We start from the raw sequence: 23,345 nt of genomic DNA, 5'->3' as shown, positions 1-23,345 counted from the left end.
TCTGTTGTTTAAAGCCACTCTGCCCGCAGCACTTAGTTCCCAAAGTCTTAAAAGACTAATATATGTGGCAAGACTACCTACCTGTCTTTCTATCCATCCAGCCACCTGTCTTCTATGTACAGATAGATGGACACACCTATACAATATGGGCAAACTTTTAATTCAAATATAAAACATCTAAAAGATATTTAGTTGTTTCTTTTTTTAAAGATGCTTGAGGTTTATTAAACACAAGGATGTACTTTTTTTTTTAACTCCTACTCTGCCTGCCTTTCCACCCAGGTAAGATTTTCGCTTGCTCTCCTCTGAACATCCTCACCTGTCTGACTAACTTACCTGTTCTTTGCTAGGATGAGCCAGAGGCCAGCACAGCCTTCTTCAGAGCTGACAGTAGAGTTTCATCTCAGAAAGCCCTCAAAGATCCTGCGGCGAATGACTGTCTCAGTTGGCGTGGGCCCCCAGGGAGCAGAGAAACGGGTGTCTTTCTTGGAGCACTGCCTTCATTTCCTTGAATTGAGCCAACCCCGCCGGCCACGTCCAGCCCCGGCCAGCGGTGAGCTTGGTGCCCGTGGGAGGGGCGGATCCCCACACCGCCATCCTTCACCGCTGCCACCCGGTAGACGACTGTTTCGGGCTTCTCCCTGGCCACATAATTGAGCTCCCTGCTAAACCCCTCAGGGACGGTCAGCTGGCTTGCTTTTAGGCATGCGTCCTTTTAAGTCTCCTGCAGAGCTATTTCCCATTCATTTTCTCCTGGTTCCACATGGCCTTTAGGAGGAGTCTGGCGACGGAGGCCACTGATGCCTACAGCAGCAGAAACCCCACTGCAGTGTTGTCCACCTCAGGAACGGGGTATCTTCAGGAAACGACCAAGCCGCCTGCTCTCGGGGCAGTGGTCTGTCTGAGGACCCAGGCGGAGGGAGGCAGGAGACTCGTGGATGGATGGGGAGTCGACTCTAGTTGCTTCTACTCCCATTAACCTAAAACACCTATTTTAATGGCAGCGCCAGGTTTTTCCATGTTTACCCATCGGTGCTTGGTGAGGTCTCTGCACTATTGTAATTGCAGATGTATATGCAAAGATGTTCTAATATTTTCCATGATCCTTAGCATCTAAGTATTTGTAAAAATCTACAGAATGTAATTAATTCTTCTAAATTACATACCATTTCTTTGTGGTTATGCACTGAAATATTATTATGAATTTAATTATTATTTTCATATGTACATGACATTAATACAGAATCATATTAGTGAATGTACACAGAGTATAAATATAATCTACAGAAAAAATTTTTTAATTACTCATAATTTTATCACCCAGAAATTTTTTTGCACGTAAACACTTGTAAATATTTATTATACTTTTCCGTGTTCTGTACATAGGGAAGAAATCAAATCTATCTGTCGTTATTGCTGAGGACAATATTTCTACAGACTTGTGTTATTATTTTGACTTGAAGGAGTTTTAACTTTTGTATATTCCCTCCTGTTAAGTTGTGTGAGATTTTCTGTGATTTTTGTGCTCCAAAATCACCTCTTTTTCTGAGATCTGCTAACTACCCCCCTAGCCGTGACATGCTTTCATTTTCTTCCATTCAATTATTGAACCTATCTGGGATCCAGTTTGCTACAGAGTGTTTTAGTGAAAATCCCCACCTGTACGTCCCAGGCGCGTCCTATCACCCTCCTCTCCTCAGTGCATTCGTTTTCTCCACCTGCGCTACAAACGCCACAGACCGAAGGGCTTACAACAGCTCCCAGGAGTTGCTCCCACAGTTTTGTGGGTCAGAATTCTGCACACAATGTGTCTCCATCCATCCCCTGATTGGGGCTCACAAGGTCACAAGCAAGGTGACGATGGCCCTGTCATCATCTGGAGGCTTGACCAGAAAAAGATTTACCTCTAGGTCCCCAGGACAGCAGGCAGAATTCACTTCCTTGCCATTACAGGACCGTCCTGGCCACACGGTCCCCCCACAGCCCCCCACACACCATGAAATGTCAGGAAGGACTCAGTCACGTTTACAGAAAGTTGACTGGCTAGGGATTGTCACTGCAGTTGTTAAACTCCCTCACCTTTGCTTTGTGAGTAACCTGACCGGGGTAGGGTATCGGTCGTATTCACCAATCCCACTGACAGGCCAGGAGAGAGGTTATGCAGAGAATGCACAGCAGAGACCAGGGGTGTTGGGGGCCAGCCCAGAATTCTGGCTACAGTAGCTACTCGTGTCTCTTCCTTTTCAATTACAGTTGACATTCAATATTATTTTGTATTAATTTCAGGTATACAGCATTGTGATTAGATAATCATACCCTTTAAAAAGTGATTCCCCCCATATTTCAAGTACTGGTTTGATACCATACTCTTCACAATATTTTTGACTATATTCCTTATACTGCATTGTACATCCCGGTGACTATTACATAACCACAGACCTGTACTTCTTAATCCCTTCCCCCTTTCACCCATCCCCCACCTGCCTCCCCTCTGGCACCCGTCATTCTCTTCCCTGTATCTATGAGTGTGTTTGTCTCTTTCTATTTTGTTTATGCATATATTGAACAGATTTATATATGAATGAATGACTTGGCCATAAAAATAATGAAATCTTAACACTGGTGACAACATACATGACCCTAGAGGTTACTACGCCAAGTAAAATAGGCCAGACGGAGAAAGACCAACACCACACCGACTGATGTTTAATCCCAGCTTTATCATGTCCGTGGTCTTCACTTTGCTCTGTATCCCGCGCCCCACTCACATGCCCGGCTGCTTCGGGCCTCGCCTGCTGCCCTGTTCTCGCTCTTCCCAATGTTGTGTAATACGGTCGCATTAGGGCAGGTGCCCCCACCCCGCATTTCATCTTGTTCAAACCTCGTTGCCTGGGTTCTCTTTTATTATTTATTTTTTCTCTCAGATGAATGCTAGCATCACTTATCAAGTCTCCAGCCCCCAACCTAGAGACCGACTCCCCTGAGTTTTGATTTTGAGCTGGGGAGACCTCCTCCCTACCTTGGGGGAGGATTTATCTCTTTATGAAATGCACTTCTTCTACGTAGGCCGTGATACATCTTTCACATTTAATTAAGCAAATACACGTTGAGCGTCTGCCCTGCACCAGGCCTCGAGATGAACAAACAAAATCATGCTCGTGGACCTTTCATTTAAGTGAAGGAGACGGACAAGACATGAGCGAGTGAATCAGATCATTTCGAGGAATGATTACTACTAGGAAGGACGGGGGGAAAGTGATAGAAAATGACCAGAGTAGCGGTAGCGGGCCACTGTGGACAGGAAGAAAGGAAATCCTCTTTGCAATGATATTGGAACTGCAATATGAATGAACTCTCAGGCATGAAAATGTCAGAGGGAGAAGCGTTTGGGGCAGAGGAAACAGTCGACACAAATGTGCTGGAACGGCATGCGATGCAGCCCAACAGGTGGGTAGGAGCCAGGTGCCTCGATCACATTCTTCTCTGTGTGTCCTGGGATGTAATGGAAGTAATGACTTCCTACAGTGTCCCCCGTACGGACTCCGTATTCGTAGTTCTCCGGAGAGATGGTGTATTTTTGGCTTCTATAGAGAACAACTTAATTTTCCATGATATTTTCTATATGATTGCTGCTAATATACAGAAAAGCTATTGATTTTAGAGCCTTTTTTTTGAAATGGTCGCAGTACTTAACTGATTGATTCTGTCAGACCCTTCCTTTCTGCGCAGCTGGAGTTTCTCTTACCTTGTGGTTTTGAGGTGGAGACTGACCACAGTTGTGTAATAATGGTCATTTTGCAATAGCATAAATGTTGTATCTTCCTTTCGAAAGGTCATTGCATCTTTGATCTTTGTCTTATACCTTAACACTGGTTTTATTTTCACAGATTTTGGTGTGAGTTATTCTTCTGTTTTATAATAAGCTTCATTTTGGTTTAAAAGGGAGAACTTTTTTGATATTTTTGTGTGTGTTGGATACACAAACCCTTCCCGATTTGGATCGGATATAAATAAAACCAGCCTGGAGCATTTGTTCCTTTCAGTTTACTTTTCCTTTATTTTTCCCTTTAAATATATTAAAAGCCATAAGATTGATGGGTTGAATCACTGGGGTGCTGGCTAGAGTTCACTGGGCTTTGGGCAATAGTCACTAGCTGTTTACAGACAATGCCCTGTCTAGGGGTTCACAGTATAACCAAGTACTTGATTGTGTTGGGGGAAACGGGCCCTTGGTTACAAAGGTGGGATGGGAGGGAGAGGAGGAAGAGGCCGGCTGACCCAGGAAGCACTTGGAGAACAGGGTTAGGAGTCTGCTCTGCCCCACTGTTGCTAGGTGGCTGCTGACCGTGAGGGACTTACTCTGCCTGTCCATGTGGAAGCTGGGATGCACAGTGGCCTGAACCTGGCCTCTGCCATTGACCTGCTGTGTGTCTGTAGGCAAGGCAGTTAATTCCCCTGGGCCTCTTTGTCTTCCTGGAGGCCACACCCTGCAGCTCCAGGGGCTGCTACGGGGATTAAGTAGGTGTTATATTTAAAGTGCCAGACATCTTGCTGTGCACAGAACAAGTTCTCAAAAATGCTATCGCCTCCATTCTCTTCCAAGCCGAAGGGAACTTCCAGTTTCTCTGGAGTCCACGGACATTTCTGTTTAGCATCTCACATGAGAGCAGCCCCTCGGTGTCTGGGAAACATTTATCACTGTGCCTGTTCTGTCCTCACTGTTTCTGTCGCTAATACCATCACCATCAACCTCATCATCTCTGTGGATAGGAATCTACGTCATCCAGGTCTCCTGGTGAGCAGGATGTTTCCTTCTCAAGGCCGATTATACACCTTAGGATATAAAAGCACAAGTTTTATCTGCACAAGAGGGACTGTGTTCTCATCCCTGGGTGAGCATGTTAATGAGTGCACGAACCCCACCGCCTGCCCCCAGCCCCGCGGAAGCTCTTCCTGTCTTCTCCACCCCACACCCCACCACCACCCTGTCTGCCCTGATTGAGCAGGCGCTGCAGAGAGCCAATGTTTCTATGTTCACTGTGACCGTCCCTCCTGTGCCCCGAGACTAGACTGCTGGTCTCCCGGCCTCTCAGCCTACACATGACACAGTGACTTTCTCATCCACAGCAGGGTGTCCAAACTCCACCCTAGTTGTTACCCATCAGTTTGGGTGCCGTTTCCCAGAACTTATGGTTTCCTCTTCCACATCATTTTCCAGAGAATGGGCTACATAGGCAGCGACATGTAAAATTGGAGGAAGGATCGGGGGAAAGCAAAGTGGCATGGCCATTACCAGTCATGTCTCTGTACCTGGGGGGCTTCACTGAAAGGATGTGGGCGGCCTGTACCTTCCCCGGGCACAGCGGTCCCTGGAGAGTCTTGCAGGATGTGGTTAATGCTGCCTCGGTCACTGCCCAGCTGTCACTGAGCACCATTCACAAGGGGTCACTTTTGGCCCCTGTACGTATTAAGTGTACAAAGTACAAAAAGCACCCTTTTCTGCTAGCGTGGGATCTTGACATGGAGTCAAATGGTCATAATGCCCCTGGGACCCGCTCCGCCCACTTCAAATCTCACCTCCTACACCTGGGTAACTCCCTGAGCTCAGCCTTCCACCCGGGTTGGGATAAGAACACTTGCCAAAATAGACATTTTTAGGGTGTCCATGAAATAATATTTCTTCACACAGACTAGAACTTTATACATTTTTTAATAGAGTATAACCATCATGGTTTTAATGATTATTTCCCTGACCTCTCATATAGAATCATGGCATCTGTTGAATAGTTGACTCCTACTTTCAGCTGTGACTTCAAAGACAAAGTCCTCACCACCACTTGCACAGCTCATTTTCATGTTTAAGACTGGAAATCAGATTCTCTCTCCCATGAGCTGGCCTAGGTGCAGCGAGATGAACTTCCCCTGGCCAGCTCCTGCTCCGCCCATCTGACCCACCCAACTCAGCTACTGAGGGCCGCCTGCCTTGCCGTTGAGATCAAAGCAACACAGCTGTCGGAATCAAGCGTGGAATAAGCTAGGAGCCTCCTCTGAATAGTTCGGGAAGGCTGGAAGTTCTTCACTTACCCCTGTGCCTTGGTCCAGAGTGTATTAATGATGCATTCAGGTCCCAACAACCTGGTGCAAAAGATTTCAGCTGTCACTCCTTGTGTGTACACCCTGGTGGCTGTACGCCTTAGACCCTGGCAGTCCCAGGAAAAACAGCCTGAGATGGAGATATGGTACAAGTGATGGAGAGAAACGTGGACAAGAAGGAGGAAACAGGTGAAAGAGCTGAACAGGGAGGGAGCTTCAGGTGGAGTCTAGTTTACACCTGACCCCACGGGGGGCTGTGAAGGGTGAACTGCACTGCAAGGGTGTCCCCTTGTGACCTGGGCACCGGCCTATGTTTCCCCGACGTCAGTCAGCTATGAGTGGCAGGTTGCCTGTGTTGTGTGTGTGTGTGGTGGGGGTGGCGGGGAGAATGCAATGTCATGGGGAAGGGCTCCATCAGCAGAGGACAGATCTTGATAGAACGATGCTGCATCGTGCAGGTGAAGGCTAACGCGAAGCAGTTGCGAGGTGGGTGCTCTGGCTGGTGAAGCAGATCCATGCCGAGGACCCAGAGGAGTTTCCTGGATTCCTGATGTGCACGTTTGTCCCCACTTTATATGGAAACTCGGCTTTGATCATGATTTTCAAGGAACTGCCTAGAGGAACTCGAATTGATTCTGTGTCTGAAGATCTCCTGTGATCCTGATTGCTGAGGGCAATTACTACATCGAAAACCATTCACTTAATGCATAGCTTTTTCACCAGCTGCCAGGCTTCAGCCTGGTGTGGACTGTGCACCGTATGCCCTGCACCCACAACATCACCTGCCTTATAGTGGATTCTCAATAAAAATCTACGACCCACAGCCTCAATCACACAGCGACAGCATCCCAGAGACACTGAACAAGCAAAGACACGTGAAAGTTCTCGGCCGCAGAGCAGGCTCAGTTCACGTGGAGGGAAAACGGGCTGTAAGTGGAGCACACTCTGCTTCTGTGTGCACCGGCAGGGCTCCGTCCGTCAAGGGCGTCCTCGCCCGCAACAGACCCAGCCCGTGCCTTCGGCTACTTGTCCCGCTGATTCCCCACTCTGCTGCAGTTCTCCGTGGGTAGAAATGGAGCCCACTCCAAAATGAGTGGCATCTCCGATGCACAAAGACCTTGTGGTAGGTTTGTAATGACTGACTGTCTCCAACTTGGGCCCTGGGTAGACAGTGAGGCAGAAAGTTCTTTCCCAATCTGGTCCATCACAAAGTCTCAGAAAACAGCTTGAGTGGTTTGACTCCCCTGGATGGCGAAAGCAAGCAAGGGTGAGACACAGGCCAGAGTTCACACAGGAAAGGACAGTCGCAAAGGCACCTGTGTCTTTGTCAGTAGGCATAGCACACCTGTCTATGGACACACTCAGACCTCAACTCTCCTTCCATTCTGCTGCTGAAGGCCAAGCTTCCTAACTCATCTTCAATTCTGCCCTGCCTTCCTGCGTTGTCTTCATGATCGCTGGTCCTTCTTATCTGTCTTGTAGAAGATATAGGGGAGGCAGGTTCCAGGTCAGGGTTACAGGTATAGAAAATGCCCACGGCCCCATTGGATTATGCCTGGAAACATAATCCAGTTGGTCCCTGGTTGCAGCCGGATAAACTCTCTTTGCTTTGAGTCAAAACCATCCCCTCTGTTTACCCATTCTAGTCTTGCCCCTTATATGCACCCACAAAATCAGGTCCTACTTTTGATTACAGTTGTCATGTCAGAGGTCACCAGCAGGCAAGGACACGTTGACCATGTGGGGTGATGCTCAAAGCGGGAAACAGACTTGCAACTAGAGGTGGGGGGGGAGGTAGTTCAGACTTGGAAGGGTCTGAGCGGGAAGAAGCCAAGACTCAGAGAATGCAGCTTTTCTGGACGGGAACCTGGAAGCCGGTCGTGGGTTTTGGCCCCCGCCCCTGGGATGCGGCGCACTCCAGAGCCGGAAGGCTCATCACGGCAGAATCATTCACCAAGGCTACGGACGTGCTCAGTGGTCCCGTGTCTGGAAGAGGCTCCTGTGACGTGGGAATCTGGGGAGAGAGCGGCACCCCTAACAGGCAGGCTTGGTTTGGCAGCTTAGGTCTTATGCCGGGGGACTCAGGGCTCGTTTTTAAGGAGCCTCTAAACTCTGGCCTCCTACGACATTCTTCTGAACCAAAGATGGGGAGTCTGAAACTGACAGTGGGGTCAAGTTCACCAGTGAGAAGCTGAAGATGTAGTGGGTGAGCCAGAGGTTATCCAATTGAACACTGAAGCTTTTGAAGTAGACACCCCCTTTCAATGTCGTATTGTTCCCTAGGCAAAAATCACCAGTGAGACTGGCCACTTCCCGAACTTCATTCCTAAGTTGTCATCTAGCACTACCATTAACCAGGTGCTGCGTTAGGTCCTAGAGACACTCACACATAGTCCCAGTTTTTGCCAGTGATGGTTAATAGTATGTGTCACTTGCTCTGATATCCAGACCCAGATATTAGGTCGAACATCATTCTTGGTGTCTCTGTGAGGGTGTTTGTGGATGAGATTAACATTTAAATTGGTAGACCGAGTAAAGCAGATTGCCCACCCCAGTATGGGTGGGCTGCATCCAAACGGTTGAAGGCCTGAATAGAATAAGAAGGCTGATTTTCTTCCAAGTGTGACAGAATTTCTCGTGCCTGACTGCCTTCAGTCTGGGATGTCGGTTTTGTTCTGCCTTCAGACTCTAACTGAAATGCAGCTGTCCTGGGCCTGCAGCCTGCCGAGGACAGGTATTGGGACTCGTCAGCCACCGTAAGCAGGTAAGCCAATTCCTTATACTCAATTGATCTCTCTCTCTCTCTGTCATTGTTTCTCTCTCCCTGGAGAACTGTGACTAATACACTTCCTTCGAGGAATTCACTGTTGAGCAGCAGGTGTCTGGTGGGAGAAGGCAGACAAGGAAGACAGACAAGAACTTGTTAAAGCGATAACCTGTGAAAAGCCCTGCAGCGGAGTGGGGTCCAGACGTGCGTGGGGCTGGAGCCTGAGGACCCCACGTCGATGCTCCCCATGAAGACTGTGTGGTACTGTTTACAAGCTCCCCCATCAGGACCCCTCTGTCTGCTCTCGGGGGACGCCCCGGTATCTGGCTCCTGCCGCCCTGCCCTCCAGTCCTCACCAGCACTAGCCCTCAGCTGAGGACCTGGGCTTCAGAGCAAGACTACACCCTTTGAATGACACCTTATATGTTTACTCACTGCAGGACAACGCAAGCCACTGACCCCTCTGTCCTCACAAACCTCAGCTTTGTTTGTAGATTGGGAGCGCTCATGTCTACCTCAAAGAGTCTGTGAAGATCAAAGAAAATAATATTCCTGAGGCATTGAATGCCATGCCTGATGCGTGACGATGCGTTCCTCCTCCCATCGTCCCCACCAGCAGTTTTCATCATCACCTTCACCCTCATCATCATCACTGTGATTGTGTTGATCATCAACAGAAACTTATAATTACCCTCGTCGTCACCTCCACCATGACCATAGCCCAGTTACCATCACCATACCACCTTCATCGCCATTATCACCTTTATCTCCCTCTCCTTCTAAGCTAGATTACCCACGATTTCTTTTTTCATTTCAGACACTTTATGCTTCAGGCGAACTTCCTTCTCAGAATTTTGAAGTAAAGTCGGACCGAACTGACCCACGGTTCGTAGTCATCAAGCCTTACATGAGAGCTGATCCAACAACTCCAGCAATACCATGGGGGCCCATTTTCTCTCGGTCTCTGTACTGCTCCACACAATGTCGGGTCACCCTCTGACTCCATCAGACAGACTTCGCAACCTTATCCCACACTATCCAGAAGGAGTTCTGAGAGATCCTGTGGGGGAGAGAGCAGGCTTCTCTTTCCCAGAATCCCCGGCAAACATCTCCACTAGACTGGCTTTGAGTAGGTCATGTGTTCATACCTGAACCAATAACTATGATGGAAGGGCTGTGTGCAATGACTGGTGAAGCTAGGGAGAGCCCCTCCCTGAAATGGGGCTGGGGGTCTGTCATGCTGAAATTATATGGCTGAGAATGGTGGGCGGTGTTTTCCCCTCCCACAACAGTGCTGAGCACTATTTCCAGAGGATGGTTGGATGGAGGGAAAGGGACGTGCACCGCAAAGGTCTAGTACCCAGACCTCGGTTGTACCTTTGCAGGCACGCTTTCCTCTGCCTTGGCCAACTGCCCTACCTGCGTTGCCCAGCTCAGTCCTCCAATGCCCAAGTCCACGCCTGCCCTGACCACTCCCTCCCTGGACTACAGTCGGTGCCCCCACACTCCCCGAACTACTGCCTGGTGTTCTCCCCGCACAGATGACACCATGTTCGAGTCACTTGCTTGCTTGTTACCCCAACCCATTGGAATATACACGTTGGGGAGTAGAAAAACTGGGCTATTTTTACAGTATTGCCAAGATGAAACAGAGTCAGATGGAAAGAACTGTGTTTAAAAATATTTGAAAAGTAAGTGCAAAAGGGATAAATGAGCTACAGAGTGAATGGGCGAGTAATGAAGTAAATGACAGAAGTGAGCTGGACTTTCATCTGAACCCACTGAAAAAAATACATGCCCCGTGCCCCACCCTCTGTGCAAGCCGGGGAGACCGTGTTTCCTAGGTACCGGCCAAACTTGATCGAGGCTCCCATTTTGAAAAGAGAAATGCTGAAACCAGGAAAGAAACCCATTTAACACTGTAAGAGAGAATCAGGGGTGTAAAAATAGCAAGTAAAGGGAGTTAGTTACAGTTTAAATATTGACCATAAAAGACCCCTTTGCAGCCTAAAATAAATAATGCCACAAATTCCAAATAAAAAAACTCATAGTCAGACAAAAATGAATCATTGACCATGGTTGTGTGCCAGATGACTAAATCATGGTGCATCTTTTTTCTCAGGAACCCCCACCCTCCCAGTGGACATTCAGAGACAGGTGTGAGTCTGCAGAAACACACAAGGGTCAAAGGTCATGTCAAAGGTCATGGTGTAGGTAAACCAGAGATGGAGCCCAGGACTGTCCCCCAAACCACGAGGCGGATCCTTCATTGCTACCGTGGGGCTTGTGTTGTTACGAGCATCCAGGAAGTAGAGGAGAAACCAAAATTCACCAGACCCTAAAAGTCAAGTGCGCGTCAGCATTGCCATGGATGTCCGCAGCAACGGCCCTGGCCACCACTGCCAGGGAAGTGAATCAGGGCATAGGGCCTTTCAATTGCCCTTGGCACGTGGCAGGTAGAGATGCCTTGGCGCTCTTGATGGTGCTACGGTCCCCTGCTCAGCCAGCCCCCAGGGGGGCGTAGCTTCTTCACAGGAGAGAGAGCAGGCTCAGAGCGGGAACGAGGCTGGCGCAAAGCTGCGGAGACTGACCCACCTGATGGTCTGGGCTCAGACTGCCCCTTCTCTGCTCTTCAGACTACTCGCTCGCCCTCCTCCCGTGCAAAAATGAGCAGAACGAATGAAAAACTAACGTCTAAGGAACAGTTCTGTACAGAGAGCAAAGCGTGCTGTTTCTGACACTGCTGGGGATGCATATCTGTGAGTATTTCCATGTGCATGAATATGTACACACACACACACACATATATATACACACACATATGCATCGGTATCCATGCTAAAAAAAATAAAACAAACTTACAAACACAAAAAACACCCCCCTTCGAAGTCAAAAACGAGGGTGATTTTCCAGCGGGATCCTGCAGAGCCCGCCTCTTTATTCCTGAGAGGTTCAATTAACAGATGCAAGTCATAAACCAGTGCAATCTCTCCCCGCGATGATGCATTGTTTTTAATCTCACTGCCTTGTATTCTATCACATTCCTATAATTCTTCCGACAGGAAAAGGCTTGTTTCATAAAAATATAGTCCCCAGCTTTTGAAATATAAGTTCACGTGCAGGCAACGTATATATCACCAAGCCAGCAAACTAAGTCACTTACTTAATCCACTAAACTTCAGGTGCTCCCTATATTATGTGAAATGGCTTGAAACAGGCAGGAGCTGCCAGGACCCATCACAGCTGCTTTGCTCAAGAGAGACAAGGAGCGGGGAGCAGGGGGTGGAAATTCCCTCCGCGGATGCCGCAATAACATGTCTTTCATTATCACCCGGTGTCAGGACACCGGGTAATGTTCATTGTGCATGCACAATAAATTACTATTTACCTGGCACTGCCTTTGATAAGCCCGTCTCCTCTCCCTCCTTCTGTCCACGCAGCACGGAGCAGCAAAGCCCTCTGCCTGCATATAATTCTTATGAAGGCGACGGTGCCTTTTCTGAATAAGAAAGTACACACCTCCAAAGCCGTCTCTCTCGGGGGTTTCCGAGGGACATTGTTTTTATCAGTTCCCTTTTATTTCTCCCACCCCGCTGCGTTTTAATGCTATAGCCACTTCCGTGTATACAACGCACATGGAGATGTCGGCGGCTGCAGATATATGCAATATTAAAGAGCGCTTATGAATTTTTGACATCTAATTAGTCGCTACCCAGTTAACATGTCAGGACTCAGAGGGATTAGGGAGGCAGCCCTTTCTGAATAAGTTACAGCGAGGCCCCTGTCCTTTCATGTATTATTCTTTAATGTAGGTGGTGACTAGTTGGCTGTGATTAATTGATGAAGCTCATTGGTCTGGCAACTGGCACCGAATCCACCGTTCCTCACTTTTCTTTCTCGCCGTTGGGCTCGGCCACTTAATCGGGACTCGCTGCTTTCCAGGCAGTCTCCCCTCTCCCTGTGGCCTTGGGGGTCAGGACTGGCCCCACGCCCTGGTCCTGACCTTGTGCAGCTCTCTGACACAGAGGTCAGAAATGGCCTTTGCATCCTGCCTTCTTCTAGTGGAAGGCGGGCATCCTGCATCTGGGAGCAGGCGCATCAGAAACCATCATCCCTGCGAAACGCTTCCGGTCACCCCCCCTTCTCCTATCCGGGTGCCTTTGACACCTGTGGCACCCCTGTGGTTCAGTTTACTCCTAGGTTCAGCTGCCTGCCAACACACCAGGTGACATGCAGGGCTCTCAGAAGCAGCTCCTGCCATAGTCCCCAGCTGTGGGGCCCCTGGAAACCGCACGTGTCTGATGCACAGGCCGATAGCACTGGCTCCGCCCCTGGGGTAAGTGACACGGCTCTACGAGTGGCAGCAATGCAGGCGGATGTTGGGGGACAGGGTCCACTGGGTGTCTAGAAGGGCGCCTGCCCCCCTGGGGTTCAGCAGTCGCTGTCACCAGGCTGGAGGTGAGAGGTGGACTGGGAAGGAAGCACTGTTCTCCTTTCAGACACTCTGAGCCCCTGCACTTCCAGAGCCCCAGGCCAGCTCCACGGCTCCACTCACGGGACAGGGGCCTTCCTGGTCTTCCTTGGGCTTCTGAAAGTCGAATCTGGTGGCCTTGGATTTGGAGGGGGTCACAGTCTGTAATTTTTAAGATAAAGCATTAGGGAATGGGTTTGTGACCCACAGCTCTGTGCTTATACGGGGGGCTACGGGGGGGTTTCTATTTTTTTCCTTTGCTTCAATTCATGACTTTCTCTCAACACACCCTGTACATAGGTGTACACATCTACACATCTACACATACCCTTGCACACACACATGCATGTGCACACAGGAACATATCCCATGCACATGTGTTCTGTGGACACATGGGCACACACACCATACACGGAGAGACATACGATGCGCACACAAGTACACACAGGCACACAGGCACAGCCTTCCCCAACAAAGCCTCCGCCACCAGACTCCCCTGACCCCGGCCTCCTGGTTTTGTGGGCAAACCATCACTTTCTGCAAAGCAGAATCTCCCCCACTGGAAACCTCCACCATTGAAATCCGTAATTGGGGCATTGGCAGAGCTGCGGCCGACTTGTCTTTCTAAGCGCACCGACCCTGGACAAAACCACCCTAAAAATGCGTAATTATAAATAAACCTTCACCTACGTCAGCTGGCAGGGTTTTTAATTACTGCACTTGATGTCAATCAAGGCCAGCGCCGGGCGCCCGGGTGAGGAGCAATGCCAGAGACGTTTCGCGGACGTAAGCTGTTGTCCTCATTCTATTATCTGTATTTAAAAGGGGAGAGGGTGACGGGCCCGAAGGAGGACAGAAGGAAAGGGAGGCTCTGGGGACGAAGAGGAGGGGAAGGGCGCTTTACCCCAGGGCAGTGTCCTGCCTGGGAGATCTGGGGACCCTGCAGACCGGGGACCTGCCTTTGTCCCCAGCCCTTTCCCTGCGTGCTGTGAGGTGCACAGTTGCCTAGGGAGGGGGCGGAGGTGGATGGTACTCACATAGGGACAAAGTGGGGTGGGGGTGCGGAGAGCAAGAATGGGGGTTGCTAAAAGAGAAAATAATCAATTGATACATTTTCACTTTCTCCTCTGCGGCGGATTTTATCCGAAGGAACACTGAACTTTGTAGTGTTAGCAGCAGCTGAAATTTAGAATTATTGTTTCCTTCTAACAGAAGACTCATTTTCCACGGCCGCATTTGCAGCATAATAAGCTTTTTGTTATTTTTTCAATTAGAGTCAATTGACCTAACAAAATGCTTGGCAATTAAGTGATTTTTGTAATGGTCCGGGGGTAATTTAGTCGAGCTTGTCAGCTGTGTTTCATGAAGCCGAGATGTCTTTTTTTTTTTCACTGCCTCTCTCTCTCCCTCTCTCTCTCCGCCCCCCCTCTCGAGCATAATGGCTCATAATTTCGAAATCTTTTCCTTCTGTTTCCCTCACAATAATTCGCAATTACAGGAAGTTGTTGGAGGTGATTTTTTTCTACCTTGCCTTTTGAGTCAGTAATTTTAAATAAAATGTACATACTTATAAAAAGGCAGCTATTACTGAAATTACTTTTTGTGTAAACTCAATTATTTTATGAATAGTGACATCAGCTTATACTGGGCCCTGCTCCTGAAGGCTGAAGCCTTATTATCTTCAGGGTAAAAGGTTTGCACCATTCAGAACACTCTTTCCCAATCAAACCGGCTCTCCGCGAGGTAAACACCACTTCAGGCTAACAGGAGGCACCTGGGTTACCTGGTCTCGGAAGGCGTCCCCAGAGCCAGGACTGGACTGGTGCGCCTCTCCCTCCGATTTAGGGGGGAATTCCTCATTTGCCTAATTGATTCATTTTCTTAAGACAACATCTGGAGTTGCATTTCCTTTTTAGAGGGCTGCCGTTAGATCTGATGACTGGATCAGATGTTTCTACATTGTATTGCTGTCTGTTTATACCTATCTTTAAAAGATTCAGTTGGTGTCTGCATGAGAACATAGCCAGGGAGCCGCGTGTGTCCTTGTTCTTCCAGAGAACTTGGACAAAGGGAGGCCGTGCAGGTCCTTGTGGGGACGGACGTGTGCTATCAAGGTTCATCTCCAACCTTTAGGAGGCCCCTGCTGCTTCTGCGCTACTGTGTGTGCTCCAAGGTCATCTCTGGTCTCCACACCTGAGTTAGAATCCCCTGTTGAGTTCAGTTACCCCATTGTCAAAAACGGCTTCAAAGCCACCCACCCCTCGCCTTGCCAGGAAAGTCCCCAGTAGGGGGCAGTAGAAGAGCAAGCCAGCCAATGCCCATCCCATCCTGGGAAGCCCTTCACCAGGGGCCAAACCAGCAGCCCTGGGAAGCCCATCCCCTCCTGCCACACATGTGGACACAGAGCCAGAAAGATCCATTAGTACAGATAACTGGTTTCGTCATGGTCTCCCAGCTCTGTCTGTCTGTCTGGCTGGCTGGCTAGCTAATGTCTTTGCCAGTCTAAATCAGATGTCCCTCCTTCTCCTTCTAGGGCTTCTCTCTTTCCCAGGAGAATCATGGAAAGCTGTGGCTGTTATCCACGGGGTACTCAGAGCCCAGGGACCTTTCTCGGCCAAAGTCATGTAGGCAGAACCATTGTCGGGTCACAAAGCTCTTGCAAGGCCTTAAGGAGACAAAGGGCCACACCATTCAACTCCTGCTGCTGGAGCTGACACAGGAACTTGGGCTTCATTTCTTTTTCTTGCATCTCAACTTCCCCAATTCTAAATTGAGGTGGTGGAACTAGACACAGTCTGCAACCACTCATGCACTCATTCACCCCTCACTAGATGTGGTTTTAGGGGCAGAAGACAGTCTCTGTGTTAACAGGGCCATCATAGTCCTGGATTTAATTACATCATGTTTAAAAATAGAGCACCTTAGTTTGAATTCAAGTGCTTTCCTTTACATTATTATTGTTATTATTAGGTTGCATAATTTGTCCTCAACCAAGGTTTAAAGAGATTTTGGAGACTTAAGCTTATATATTGCTTTTTAACAAAGTGTATGCTTCCCATGGGGACCTGGTGCTCATATTTTGACAGATTTGGGACTCTTTCCCTGTTTCCCCAGTGGCCGTGGTTCACAGCGGGGGTCCAAGCCCCTCTGGTCTGGCCTGGTCTGAGGCTAGGCCAGAGTCTCGAGGCTTTGCTAAATCCACAGCGCCTCTCATTGTCCTGATGATAAAGGCAGAAGCTGCAGCTCCAAACAAGCATCTTGCAGAAGAAAGATACCAGAGCAGAAAGTGCTAAACTTCCATCCAGCACCAGAGGAGAGATGTAGTTATTAAATTTCAGCTGCTTATCAAACCGATATGAAAGTCATTTTGCATGATCGCTTCACATCCTCAAATCTTCTGCTTTTATTTGCCATGAATCTCTGTGCTTTCTTATTAGAAAAATACTCAGAGGATGAAAAAGCTGATAATATTATTCAGTTTTGACAATTAGGTAGGAAAAAAAACATTCAAAGGAGTGCCTTTTTATTGCAGCTGGTGATAACGTTGGGGGCCCTCTTGATAACGGTCTGTTTGGATGCTGCCCAAGTTGACACTGGTTTATCTTTTAGTTGCCGAGTACTGGTCATACTGGGCCGGGCAGGGGCGCTGTTTCCAGTGTCCTCATTGGTACCTGTGACTCTGGTTTGTGTGACTTGTACAAAGATGCCAGTCCTTTTGCATTCGCTCGCTCTTAGTTCAATGGCACGTCCGCTCTGCTGTCGGGCCCCAGAAAGGGACCCCATTCAGAGGCCTCTGTCGAAGGACGGCTATGCACTGGCATCGTGGTCAGGCCCAGGCATGGAGCTGCAGGCAGCTGTCCACCCACAATTCAGTTCCATGTCTTCTCTGTTAAATCATCGCCATTCCCTTTCAAATGGATGCATATGCAAAATTAGAAATTATGTATGTATTTACACATGTGTAGGTATACGATTTGTTTTCATCGCTTCACTGTCTTCTCATGGTCCATAGAAATACCCCAATGACGTTTTGTATCTGCCGGCCTGTTTCATAGACCTTATTTTACTCCAGGCCTCTCCGTAGCTTTATGAGACAGACTCAGTTCCCCACCGACAGTACAGGGAACTGAAGCTCAGAGAAGTGATGTGACCTGCCCAAGGTCCCACAGCTGGTACCTGACAGGGTCTGCGTGATCCTAAAGAGGGTACTGCTTTGGCCCTAGCCTACTGCCAGAAGCACCTTCATGGTCATTGTCACCAGAGTCTCCCTCGCCCTTTATTTCCAGGGGTCTAGAGACTGCAGCACAGCTAGCATTGCCTGGTCATGGAGGCAAGCCTCAGGCCTCCAGGAGCAGGGAGGGAGAAGTGGGCACCCCACTTGCCAAGGTCACCGGAGACCACCGTCCTGCGGACCCTCTGGGCTGCCCCTGATGCTCTTACGTGGAAAAAAGAAACATTGTTACCCCCTCTGTGGGACTCATAGTGACAAAAGGCAGGTACAACTACTAAAAGGCAATCCTGGGGAGCTAAAGAGCCTGCAGCCAAAGAGGGGAGTGATGGCCACATGTGCTGGACGTAGCTCTTATTGAAAGCTGAGAGGGTTTGTAATTAATTCAACAAGAGTCAGTGAGCACCCATGATGGGCCAGTCATGGTTCTTGGTGCTTGGAACAATGAAGGAAGCCAAGCAGGCAAAGCAGCCTGTACAGTGGGACTGATACTCCAGCCGGGAGCTGGGCTTCCAGAAAGAGAGAGGACAGTGTGCCGGAAGGCAGTGAGGACTAGGGACACTGAGCGAGGGGAGGAAAGGGGCGGGGTGGGTGGGGCCGCTTTCCTACGAGTCAGGCTGCTCAGAGGTGTGGGAGCCGCCTCAGGTGGGTCTCAGAGAAAGCCTTCTCTCCCCACCCCCATCCCGGGCCTCAGATGTCTCAACTGTGAAAGAGAAAATGGAACTAAATCAGAGGTTTCTGAACTTGACCAAGGAGGTTCACTTTGTTTTGTTTTCTTTCTTTATGTATAGAATCTCGAGCTCACCTATAGACTCAAGCTATCAGACTATTAGAGACCCAGGGCCTAGGAATCTGCATTGTAAAAAAAAAGAGCCCAGGTGTGCAACTAAGTTTAAGAAGCCCTGACTCCATGGCCAGGTTTATGTCCACGAAGAGCCCAGGGGATCCTCTTTACTTAGCATCTCTACGACCTTGGAATTGTTCCTCAGGGAGTTCTTCTCTCCCAGGCAGTTCATAAGGTTGTCCCATCCAGAGCTGGAGACGTCCCAGGCTCCGGTCTCGGCACATCACAGGAGCCCAATGTTCCCTTGCTATTCCTTACCGTTCTAACAGCAAATTATACTTCTCCGGAATAATTACACAAAACAAAGATGTTTGAAGAGGAACTGCTAGATCTCTAGGAGCTGAGAAAAGAGGAGAACAGAGAATCCGTGAAGCAGTGACCCTGCCGTGATTCCAGCAGCGCCAGTTTTACCCACGGGGATAGCAGCGCACGCAGGCAGTGAGCCGAGAGGGGGAAGAAAGGGCGGGCTTCGGTGTCTCCACAGTGAGCGCACCCTGTGCTGGAAGGGATCTGATCTCCTCCCACTCAGGGTGATGGAGGAGGACGGTCCTGTGTCCCGTGGGCTCTGAGCAAGTCCCCTCGCCCAAAGCCCTGGCGTTCTCCTTCTGTCGTCAAATTGTCCCTACACCAAGCAGATACCTTTGTTCTACTCACCGCCTCCACTCTTAGAAAACTGAAATTGCATTTAAAGAAATGAAAATGAAGCAGAAAGAGAAGTGGCAGAGATCAGACCCTACGTAAACAATTGTCTACGAAGGAGCAGAATTGTCCCCGCCACCCCAGCGTCCACGGGGCTCCTGCTCTCCTGCCACTGTCACTGTTTAGTCTCTTGCCCTGCTCTGTGCTGGTGGGGGACCTGCTCCCACCTGCGCAGCCTCGATTTTATTGTTGGTTTCCTCTGCACACTGTCTCCTTCCTCCCACCGGAATGAACACTCATGAAAGGCAGGCCTTTGAGTTGCATGCATTGCTTTACGTCCTGACCTACCACATAGCAGGTGCTCAATAAATTCATTTTTGGACTAAACGAATTTCAGCTCACTCCTGGCATCATACTGGTTGCATGTTCTGAATCACGCTTTGGTTTTTCTCTCCCTTGAATTCTCCTAGCCTATAAAGCTAAAGTCATTCTGCTAGACTTTGCTGGTAGAAAATGACCATTCATAAAAGATAGAAAAACAAGTAAAGGGAGAAAGAGGAGACTAGCAGAAAACTGAGCATGGAGTTGTTCAGTTTAGCATCATATCCTTTATACATGACGGTGGACACCCACAGGTGCCATAGGTCTTAGAGCTCGATTTGTCATTGGAGGCACACGTTATGGAGTCCATCGTGTTCGGGGAGGAACAGGATTCTAATGGCCAAAGGCAATTGGCAGATGACTTTGCAAAATGGCCCATTTATAATACATTACAGGGAAACACACAAGGCTGGAATATGTTTGTAACGAGTCGAATATACATTGTATTTTTAAAAACATCCTATTATTACTTTCACGTACCTAACTCTCTCCTCAGTTGAACAACTATTTCTGTTGAAAGACAGCATTTTAACCATTTGACTTTAATAAATCTCCCCTGAAAACTTAGTATGCTATTAATTTGATAATTTTTTCATGGAATGTTTATTTTGTAAAGAAAACCCCATGCATGTCTAAAAACGTCAAGAACGAGGTCTGCGGTACTGTTTTACTATTTCCCTACCCCAATAACTGCTGAACCATCCATTCTCTCTCTGTTTTGATGACCTTGAATGATGTCTTTCTGAGGCTGGGACCTGGACGACCACCCCAGGCCAGAGCGCAGAGTCCCCACGTTTGGATGCCAGCTATGGAAGGCACCCTCACTGCAGTTCAGTCTCTAAGGGCAAAGGCAACTCGAGGAGCTCAGAATTCTATCATTGTGCACATGTTTTTGGCAACGATGGGAAGGCTGTTTGCAATAGGCAGCTACGCCTTCCTTTCATTGCCATCTCCTGAAGCAGCAGAAGATGACGGAGGAGCGATGACTGTGGACACACGGATTTCTCCGTCCCTAAGGAGCAGTGATGAGACATAGGCCTGGAAGTCGAAGGTCTGGACTCGAAGCCTCACGGGTCGGTGGCTCTTCTGCTTGAGGCCTCCCCGCTATACACGGGGAACTGGGGACTGGCACTAATATCCAACCAGTTGACAAATGTGACAGCGTGGCCGTGGACCATCTTTAGGACTCATTGGAAATCCAAGCCACGAGCATTGATCTGACAATGTTCTGTGCCAGACTAGCATGACAGTCCTTCTGGGGACTGGAATAAAAATATATAGAGGCAAATGTGCACACACATGCACTCGCACCCACACACACTAGTGACTGCCCACAGGAGGAGTGCAGACTCTGGGACACTTGCCAAAGGAGATACACAATTATAGACAAGAAAAACATGTATTCAGATCTCTGTGGTTGTGGGTGACTTGCTTGATCCTTGACCACAGTGTCCTCATCTTCGGGTGGCCACACAGGTATAGGCAGCCTGGGATCATTACAGAGATGAGTCAATCTATTTTAATTGACCTCCAAGCAGGTCCAGGCACGTAGTAGGTGCTTGGCGATGGGCGGCTGCGATGACAGTGGCGGCAATGGTGACGATGAGGAGAGAAGGTGCCTGGGGTGGCGCTCTATAAATAAGCCTCACGGGACAATAGGAAATTTCAGCTCACAAGTGGTAAGTCAGGGACCCACGGCTATGAGTCACCACTTTGCTTCGTGCCTGTCAGCTCGTTTTTGAGAATCCACAGAAATAGACGTGTGCTATCGGACCAACTTGGATTGCCATCTGGCCCACACGTTTTCCTGGCACGGCCCGAAGGCCAGCACTGCTATTCTTCCCTCCAAGCAAAACCCTGAGTTTAGCAGAACAAAATCTGGTGCTGAAATGCTTCAAGCTCGGTGTCAGTTCATTACCGCGATTAGCAATTTCAGCAGTAGGTATCAGACAATTAATATGAATAATAATTGAATCTGGATCTTAGCAGTTAGCACAACTACTTGTGATAGTAACGTAAAGCGCTAGTGTACTGTGCAAGGAGGCAGGCACAGTAGTAGGGAGTACGTGTGCTTTTGCTCATAAATGGTTCTCACATTCACGGGCTCGTTTTGTCTGCTGTTGCATTTATTATTAGCTCTACTTTCTCTTTGGGGAAACTGAGGCTTAGAACAACTGAGTCTTCCTCCAGGTAATGAACGGATGTGCAGAAAATCTGGAATCCGAAACTGTCTCCTGACTACTCGCGTAGCAACATGCCTTGGAGGTTGAGGAGAGAGGAATTCTCCAAATGAAGCCTCGTTTGGCTCAACTGCTGAGGATCCCAGAGTGCAAATGAGGAAACTGAGGCCCAGAGAAGCAAAGGGTTTGCCTCTGGCAAACAGCTCTGATGAAGATGCCAGGTGGTTTTTCATTTCAGCGATTCTGAGTGGTCCTATTCTTGAACCCTGAAAGTGAGCATTTCAAAATTTTCTGTAAGTTGAAAACCAAATAATCCAGTCTGCTAAAGGTGCGTATTAACTTACCAGTCTAGCTCTTAAACCACGGTCTACTGGTGCACATCCCCAAATGTGGCCCATTTAACTCTACCCATAATAGCTAATCGGGTAGCACCGTATTAGCTATTATGGAAAAGTAGGATTCTTTTACATTGGAAATATTCTGGGTTAAAACATGAGTTAGGTTTTTTTTTTATTGCTGACCTTTTTGTTTTTTACCTTCAATATGCAAATAATGTGCTGTGATCCCATCTATCTGTGACCGTGAAATCCTTCTCTCTCAGAACCTCCCTGGAGACTCATATCTGAAAGATCACAGTTTGGGAAGCGTAGGTGCCGTGGTATTTTCCACGGGGTGTTAGTGTGCTTGCCTTGGAGCGAGTGTTCTGGTACACGACAGTCGGCTGGGTTTACTGCTGAACCTCCGGCCAACTTCCGGGTGGTGGAAGTCCCTAAAATGACTGGAGGGGTCTGTGACAATCTCGTTTCGTGTACCTGCAGTGGCTTTTCAAGCGACTGCGTCTCCAATGCATCCGATGATACCAATTCTCTGTCTCAGCCCCAGAAGTTCCCTTAAGTGACACTCTTCTTCGGTTGCTATTTACTGAGGGTGTACACGGTGCCGTTTTCACGCAATTTCTTGCTATTTTCGGCCCCTCCTTGTGGAGCTGGGCTTCCTGTGGTGAGACACCTGAGAGGCATGTGGGAGGGTGGGTATTTATAGGTCTGGGGCCTATGCAGTTAGGTCGTTGTGTTGGAACAGGTAATTTCTAAAAATAATCACCATCTCTGAATGTGACAATATAAAAGTGAAGGTGGAAGCAACCATTTCTTCTGGGTGTCCTGGAGAATGCAGCTCATGGGAAAAACAAAACAACGAGGACCTTGGCTCAGATGAGAACTTCTTTTAATAGCAAAAAAATTAAGGATACCTGGGAAGGAATGAGAAACTTCAAGATTTGGTCAAAAGCTTGGTAACATTTGATGCTCTCAACGACACATTTGTTTAACTATCAGATCTTAACATTTATAGGACGGGACATTGAGAAGCAAGTTCTTAGCGGTTTAAAACTTGGCTTCCACTTTGTTTATCCTGGAAATCTCATTGTTCGTCTCATTTTTTTGTTTTGGTGGGGTTTTTGTTTGTTTTTTAGGGAAAAGATGTTGACTTTGAAAACTGCATGAGAATAAGCAGTTGCAGGATGGCTTGGGGTGTGGCCATTCTGACTTAAATTCAAAGACTTTCGATTTGTTTTACATTTCCAGTTCAGAACAGAAGTTCCTCATTTACTTTGTTTTGAAAAACAAATAAAGAAAAAAATCCAGAACAGCCAAGGCACTGAAGCTGACAAACTGTCCAGGGACCCAGAACTTTCTTTTCAAAGAATTACACATATAGATTCTTTTACTTTGTACCCAAGACCA

At 48.3% G+C, this 23,345-nt stretch overlaps 1 pseudogene; it reads right to left on the bottom strand.

Annotated features, from left to right (window-relative positions):
• Positions 1–441: 441 nt before the first annotated feature.
• LOC118976692 (bis(5'-nucleosyl)-tetraphosphatase [asymmetrical]-like) lies at positions 442–5,435 on the bottom strand (annotated as a pseudogene).
• Positions 5,436–23,345: the final 17,910 nt, after the last annotated feature.

The sequence above is a fragment of the Sturnira hondurensis genome, unplaced genomic scaffold, assembly GCF_014824575.4.
Source record: "Sturnira hondurensis isolate 20B ecotype Veracruz unplaced genomic scaffold, ASM1482457v3 Scaffold0021143, whole genome shotgun sequence".
Lineage (NCBI taxonomy): Eukaryota > Metazoa > Chordata > Mammalia > Chiroptera > Phyllostomidae > Sturnira > Sturnira hondurensis.
The sequence above is the reverse complement of the archived record's forward strand: the minus strand, read 5'-3'. Positions and strand labels throughout refer to the sequence as shown.